The 8,002-nt window shown below is 39.8% G+C and overlaps 1 long non-coding RNA gene across 1 annotated transcript; it reads right to left on the reverse strand.

Annotated features, from left to right (window-relative positions):
• Positions 1–1,347: 1,347 nt before the first annotated feature.
• Positions 1,348–6,690, reverse strand: LOC131244625 (uncharacterized). The gene is made up of 2 exons (XR_009170429.1): positions 6,026–6,690; positions 1,348–1,926 (listed from the first exon to the last, which is right to left on the reverse strand). It is a non-coding gene; the product is annotated as an uncharacterized LOC131244625 (long non-coding RNA).
• Between the last annotated feature and the right edge of the window lie 1,312 nt (positions 6,691–8,002).

Here is an 8,002-nt window from a genome sequence, read left to right on the forward strand (position 1 = left end):
AGTTAAGCAAGTGTTGAAAAAGTAGACATGGGAGTCACCGTCAAATCATCCATTACCATATAAGTAATTTCACCTTTCACATGTCCACCACCGTCCAATCTCGTCCTTACATTTTCGAGACCAACGTAGGTTAACTTATTTGACATCTTCCTGTTGCAATCAGGGCACAGCAGCCCATTCAAATCAGTAAAATAGCGTTGAGCGATGCGGCTGCAAGTGGCGCATGAGTAGTACTTTTTTTTTTCTTTTTTCTTTTTTCTTTTTTGTATTGAAGGGTCATTTTTTAAGAAAATAGGAGGATTTGGATTTCGGGTAATTAGAGGTAATGATATTTGGGGATTGAGAAGATCGTTCTTGCTTTTGTTCTGTTTTATATAAGAATTACTTCTTAGGTTTTGGACACTTTCATGGAGTCTTCCTATGCATGCAACCATTCGTATGTGTTTCTTTGTGAGGAGGCTTGTAATAGAACCAAGAGGCAATTTGAGGAGACTGAAAAGAAAATCAATGAAGTCTTTTCCAGCTTCTGCGAATAGTACTTTACGGGATTGCTCGTCTATTAGAAGATTCACGCTCAGCTTCGTTGCCATTGGCTGCTGCTGCTGTCTTTGGGTCGCTAGGGTTTTGGATTTTTCCTTTTATTTTCTTTTCTTATCTTTTCATGAATCTTGTCACACACGTTTCCTAAATCGGTGGAGGAGGACGCGAATTAGCTACTGACAGGTTGAGTCGCGAGCCTGCTACTGACGTCACCAAGTTCTCTGGTCCCACCATGATGTATGTGTTGTATCCACACCGTCCATCCATTTGGAGAGATTATTTTAGTGCATGAGTCAAAGAATGAGGCAGATACAAAGCTGTAGTGGACCCCACTACAAAAAACAGTGGAGAGAGTGACATCCACCATTGAAACCTTCCGAAGGTCCATCGTGATGTTTATTTGAGATCCAACCAGTTCACAAGTTAACAAAGACATTAAAAACCCGTTCATAAGTTAACAAAGACATTAAAAAAAGGGAAAGCACAAATAACTTGTTGTTTATTTGTCATCTAACTTGTTCATGAGGCCACATGGGCATGGACAAGTGGAAAACACAAATAACAGCTTGATCCAAAACTTCTAGGCCCCAAGAAGTTTTTAACAGTAGCATTCGATTTCCACAATTTCCTGTGGCGTTGTCCACTCGAGCTTTGAATCTGCCTCATTTTTGGGGCCATGCCCTAATTTCAGCTGGCATAAAGGATGGACGGTGTGGATAAGCCACATACATCACAGTGAACCCCACATTTCACACCATTCTCAGTTTTAGCGGTCATTATCTGCATTGGGACCCAGTGATGCTCAAATTATGCAGTAATTACTTTAGTAAATAATTATTACCCATTTACAAAGTATTTACCATTGACGTGGAAAATCAAACAGGCCATGAAATATGAAATGGAGCCTGAAGAGAGAGAATGAAGTTTGACGGGAGCTAGATGTCCCATTGTCGGTGGCCCTACCCAAGAGAGAGTCCGCAGCAGCATTACCTTCCCTATAAGCATAAGCATGAGAATTCCCATTCTGTGAGTCTTCTAAGCAAGCACCTGCAATTGTTGACCAAATTCCATTCCTCCCATGTTGGCTCTAGACATTCTTGCTGGCATTAACCACCTTCAGTGAGTCTCCCTCATTTCTAGGCATTTGATATTATTGTTAGTGTTCAAAGCAATATATAAGCTACGTAAATAAGGCATAAAATTCTGCTAGATGGTAACTACGAATTTCTAGCATAGCTCCTAATAACTGATCTGAACCCTCCAAACATGTGTTCTGCAACAGTGGATCCATCAATGATCAGTTTTCTCCTCCTTCACTACCTTTGAAAGGAATACATCGGTGAGCACTGTCTTGGACAGTAAGGAAGCCTTTAACAAAGCCAATCCCTAGTCAACAAAACAGTGAATAGAAAATGAGACATCTATTGATTATGTGAACTATAGTTTCAAAATGGTGGTGTACGCCATACACGTACACAGCACAGATGTATTACTATCTAGATCAACAAAATAGCAGGTCACATTGTCTATGTGAGCTGATTGAATGAAATTAATTGTCTAAATGGATGGCTAAAAAATAAAAGCTCTGGGGTTCCAAATTCGACTGGAACAATCACAGTTGAGATACAAAGATGAGAGCGATTTTCAAGCCATGCAAAAATGGAGACAAATAGCATACCTATAAAGAAACAAACAATTGGAGAAGGGTATCTTTACTGCCAAATTCCTCCAGAAATATAACCTTGCCAAGCAATTCCTACACTGAAGGGTCATTTGATGCTTTTAACTACTCTTAGTTGTAAAGTATTTAGAGGTAACTCATTTACAGGTAGTGTTTGGGGAAATTTCACTAGTTAGTTAGAAGCTGTGAGTTACAGCTTTTCACCCCACTTGTAAACATTTTAAAAAGGAGCAATTCCACGTGCCTGTAAGAGACCTCCCTCACTCCTTATCGGGGTGAAATGAACAATGTCTTCATCTTTTTAAAGTGATGAAGTAGAGCACAGGGAGCTAACCAGGTGTGTTTTCAACATCATGTCCAATAAGTGCACCCCAATTTCCCCTCCCCGTGCTTTACCCGATGCACGTGGCTTGCAGGTGATTAAGTGCATCCGCAAGGAATAGCCTCCCCTTCAAAAGGGGCAGGGATACCCTATCATCATCATCATCATCATCATCATATATATATATATATATATAAAGTGCACCCCGGTGTACGACCATACAAGCAAAAACAAAAACATGGCTGATCTTATCATCAGGTGGGCTACCCATGAGTTTGGAATTCTTTTGTGGTGTGCTCTGTTTTTTATGGTGTGGCCAACCTGATGATTTTCCATTCATTTGATTGTCATTGTGAGGGCACCTAGTGGACAGTTCAGAAATCTCTAGAAAAAATAAATGATGACACTTTTCTCATTTCATTTTAGGGGTGAACAATGGACCAGGCCAAGCCCGGCATGAGCCTGAAAAATTAGTTGAGCCTGCTCAGTCCAGAAATTGATAAAAATCCCTTTTTCCACTTGAATGTTCTTGCTCTATCCATTAATCAAGTAAGCCACACAGTAAGTAAGAAATAGATAAGAGGAATGAAATCAACCGTCAACATTCAAGATTCATGGGTTGCTTAATTGATATTAAAGTGGCATATTTGTAGGATATAAGACAAACCAACCATCTACATTCAAGATTCATGGGTTGCTTAAATGATATTAAAGTGGCATATTTGTAGGATATAAGACGAACCTATGACGTCGGGTCAGGCCTGGTTAGTCTAAAATGACTTGAGCCTATGCGTGCACAGAAAAATTGATTGGGTAATGTGTGCTAGGCCCAAGCCTAGCCCAGAGGCCAAGCTAATAGGTCCAAGTATGGACCAAAGTCAGGTCGAGCCACCCTTATTCCAGCTCTCCGAAAAGTGCCTTTTGGAAATTTCAACTAGTCAAGGCTCTATATGGTCAAATCAGGTTTCTTGAGTAATTTTATGAAAAGCTAATACCAAGATTATTTGAATTGTGGGTCCTTCAGTACACCATATAGGAATGGGTATGCAGTACACAAATTCCTTTGCTAGGTGGTAAACTAGGAGTAGGATCATGTGTGTCACTCCAATTTATGCATTGTGTATGTAATATAATGTTATATATCAACTCATATTGCACTTTATCTATATAAAATGATGAATGTTATTATTATACACCTCCATGCTTAGTATTATAAGATAACTACATAAATAAGGGTTTTTGCTAACATCATAAATCTCTATCATCATCATCTAAGCCTTATCCCAACCCATTGGGGTCAGCTACATGAATCATTTTCTACCATTCCACTCTATCAAGGGCTATGACTTTAGTTAACGCGGGAATGTCATATTGTTTAAATTCACATGGGAAGTTATAAGTTTGATTCTCCTTTATACGTGGTGGGGACCGGCAATGAGAGCATTAAACTCCCAAAGGCGCAATGTAATAGGTTATGACATAGGTTGATGAAAATCAAGTGCTACCGAATAGTCTATTAGATAGGTTGATTACAATTAACATCAACGAGATATAGATCTATATATTGTAAATATAAATTTGGATAATTTAATCGACAGTAAAAACATGACAACTAATAAAAATAACCATCTAGATTGCAAATGACCCATAATTGGGATCGATTGATTCAAAACAAAAAACAAGAAGCATTCCTTCTTTTAGGGGTCGTTTGGGTGCCTGTAAATGGTTTTAAGTTGTTAATTATTTACTAGTAAATGATTTACAGCCTGTCAATTTGGCTTTAAGTTATAAATGATTGTTTGGATAGCATGTAAATGGTTTATATCCTATAATTGTGTATTCACACACCTAAGATAGTTTAGAGAAGTAATTCATTAAATAGCATTCAAATGGCATATAAGAGTGGATTTTAAAGTGGATCATTAGGTTAAGCCCATCTCACTAAAGCTTAGGGCTGATCCTCACGTAAAACCAAGCAGTAGGTGAGCCATAGAAGTAGCCCACGAATTCAAATGCTCTTTTATGAGGGGGCAGTAGCAAGATCTGATGCCATTGGATGGGGGGGAGCCGTTGGAGTTCTAATAGAGAAGAAGGGAGGGAGGTGTGTCTCTCCATTATAGCCCGCCCTTTTTTTTTAAAAAAAAAAAAAGAACGTTAGAGCCTTTTTGCTAGTAAATGAAATCCTCTCTTTTTGCTAGCAAATGAAAGGATGTGGATTAGCTACCTTCAGCAGCTATCTCCCTACTGAAGTGACATGACCAAGTTTTGTGGGCCCCACCATGATGTATACGTTGTATCCACACTGTCCATCCATTTGGAGAGATCATTTTAGGGCATGAGTCAAACAATGAGGCAGATCCAAAGTCCAAGTGGACAACACCACCACAGAAAATAGTGATGATTGAACGCCTACCATTCAAAACTTCTTGGGGGCCACGGAAGTGTTTGATCAATCTGATATTTGTGTTTTCCCTTCGTTCATGTCTTTGTGAACTTATGAACAGGTTGGATCTCAAATAAACATCATGGTGGGCCCTAGGAAGGTTTCAAAGGTGGGCATCATTGTCTGCACTGTTTTCTGTAACTGGTCCACTTGGATCTGCTTAATTTTTGGGCTCATGCCCTAAAATGATCTCACCAAATGGGTGGACGGTGTGGATACAACACATACATCATGCTGGGGCCCACAAAACTTGGTGATGTCACTTCAATAGCCAGGCAAAAGGGAGCATCCAAACACATGTTGTAAATGATTTACCCCATTTACCACCATCCAAACGACCCCTTATCGACAGTAAAAACATAACAACTAACGAAAACAACCATTTAGATTGCGAATGACCCATAATCGGGATCATTTGATTCAAAACCAAAAACAAGGGGCATTCCATGTGAAAGGATATAAGACATGCATATGAAGTCGGGTCACACCAGGTTAGGCAAAACTGACTTGAGCCCATGCCTAGACCAGAAAATAAGGGTTTTGCTAACATCATAAATCTCTATCATCATCATACTATTGGGGTCCACTACATGAATCCTTTCTACCATTCCAGTATCAAGGACCATAACTTTAGTTAAGGTTATAGCATATGCTCATATTCATTTTGGAAGTTTTGACAACCTACTCAACCTTTCTCCTTTATGTGTGGTGGGACCAGCAATCAGAGCATAAAACTCCCACAAGGTCAATGCAATAGACTATTAAATAGGTTAATGACAATCAAGCATTGTCTAATAGTCTTGATCACAATCAATGAGTAATAAATCTCTATACTCTAAATATAAATTTAATAACTTATCGATAGTAAGAATATAAGAGCCATAACTTCATATTTCTTGTCGTTAATAAAAATAACCATCTAGATCACAAGCGACCCGTAATAGGGATCGCTTGATTCAGAACCGAAAACATGGGGCATTTCGTGTTTTAGGTAACATTGATAATAATATTAAAGCTAGTGGACAACTAAACACCATACCTCTTCCATGCCCAGTTCCACCACATTCTCCTCAAGAACACTCACATCCCTAACATTTAACTTCTTGAGTTGAGCAAGTGTTGAAAAAGTAGACATGGGAGTCACCATCATATCATCCATCACCATATAAGTCACTTCACCTTTCACATATCCAACACCGTCCGATCCATTTTTGAGACCAGTGTAGGTTAACTCAGTTGACATCTTCCTGTAGCAATGAGGGCACGGCAAGTCATTAAAATCTGTAAAATAGGGTCGATAGGTGGGCTTGCAACTGGCACATATGTAGTGCTCTTTGTTGGTGCTGTTGAAGGGTCATTTTGTAAGAAAATAGAAGGATTTGGGGCTTGTAGAGGTAATGATATTTTGGGATTGAGAAGGTCGTTCTTGCTTTGGTTGGGTTGTATGTAAGAGTTACTTAGGTTTTGGACACTTTCATGGAGTCTTCCTATGCATCCAACCATTCGTATGTGTCCCTTTGTGAGGAGGTTTGTAACAGAGCCAAGAGGCAATGTGAGGAGACTGAAAAGAAAATCAATGAAGTCTTTTCGAGCTTCTGCGAAAAGGACCCTCCGTGATTGCGTATCTATTAGAAGATTCACTCTCAGCTTCGTTGCCATTGGCTGGTGTAGTTGTCTTTGTGTCGCTAGGGTTTTGGATTTTTCGTTTTTTTCTTTTCTTATCTTTTCGTGAATCTTGTTATATACACGTTTCCTACATCGGGGGAGGACACGAATGGCGCGGCTTCGGTGGACGCGGATTTCCTTTCGCAGGAAGTTCCTGGGTGGGGCCCACCACCATGTTTGGAAATATAGTCCGTTTATCCGTTTGGCGAGCTCATTTTAGGACAGGCCACCAAAAAGAGGTGGATACAGGACTCAAGTGGGCCACACGAGAGGAAACAGTGGTGATCTAGTGAGAACCGTTGAAACATTCTCATTATCATGAAAGCTTTGTTTCAGGCTTTTTTAATTATTATCATTTTCATTTCATCCCTGCGGTAACGACCTTATAAATGGTTCGGATGGCATATAAACATGAAGGTGGAGCTTTGGAAGGTTTCAATGTTACGTATTTCTTAATTTTCCTAGTTTGGTCCACTTTAGTTTTAGATCCAACTCGTTTTTCGTCGCATGTCCTAAAATAAGCCCACCAAACGGATGAGCACATATATTTCCCACAAACATCCTTGTCAAACGCTTTTGCGGGAAATCCGTGTCCGGCTTCGGTGGAACCCCAGATTCACTGAAGTAGTTTGAGACTTGAGACCCTGAATGTGGGAAACGGATTAACTACTCCCTGCCACCATCCCGGGGTTGGTGGTTGGTGCTCTGTGGCCCCACCATAACGTATGTGTTTTATCCAGTTTGTTCATCCATTTTTCAAGATTATTTTAGGGCTTGATCCCAACAATTAGAGGGATATAAATCTCAGGTGAACCACACCACAAGAAAACAGTATTGATTGGATATCCACCATTAAAATCCTCATAAGGCCCATTGTAATGTTTATTTGACATCTAATCTGTTGATTAGGTCATACAAACCAAGATGAATGGAAAAAACAAAGATCAGCTTGATCCAAAACTTTCATGGCCCCCAAAAAGTTTTTAATGGTCAACGTTCACTCAACACTGTTTCCTGTAATGCAGTCCACCTGTGATTAGGATATACCTCATTTTTGGTATCATACCATAAAATGATATAAAAAAATTAGATGGACGGCGTGGATGAAACACACACATCATGGTGGGCCCACAAACCACTGACCATCAGCCATTGGTGGGTGGTAGGGGGTAGCCAATCCGTTTCCCTGAACGTGGGGCCACCATGATGCATGTGCTGGTTGAAAACTCATTTTAAGGTAGGATAAAAAAACGAAGCAGATCCAAACTTCGGATGCACCATGGTAGGGGAAACAATAATAATTTGACCATTAAAAACTTTTTGTGGGCTACAAAAGCTTTGGATAAATAAC

This window comes from Magnolia sinica, chromosome 4 (assembly GCF_029962835.1).
Source record: "Magnolia sinica isolate HGM2019 chromosome 4, MsV1, whole genome shotgun sequence".
NCBI classification, from domain to species: domain Eukaryota; kingdom Viridiplantae; phylum Streptophyta; class Magnoliopsida; order Magnoliales; family Magnoliaceae; genus Magnolia; species Magnolia sinica.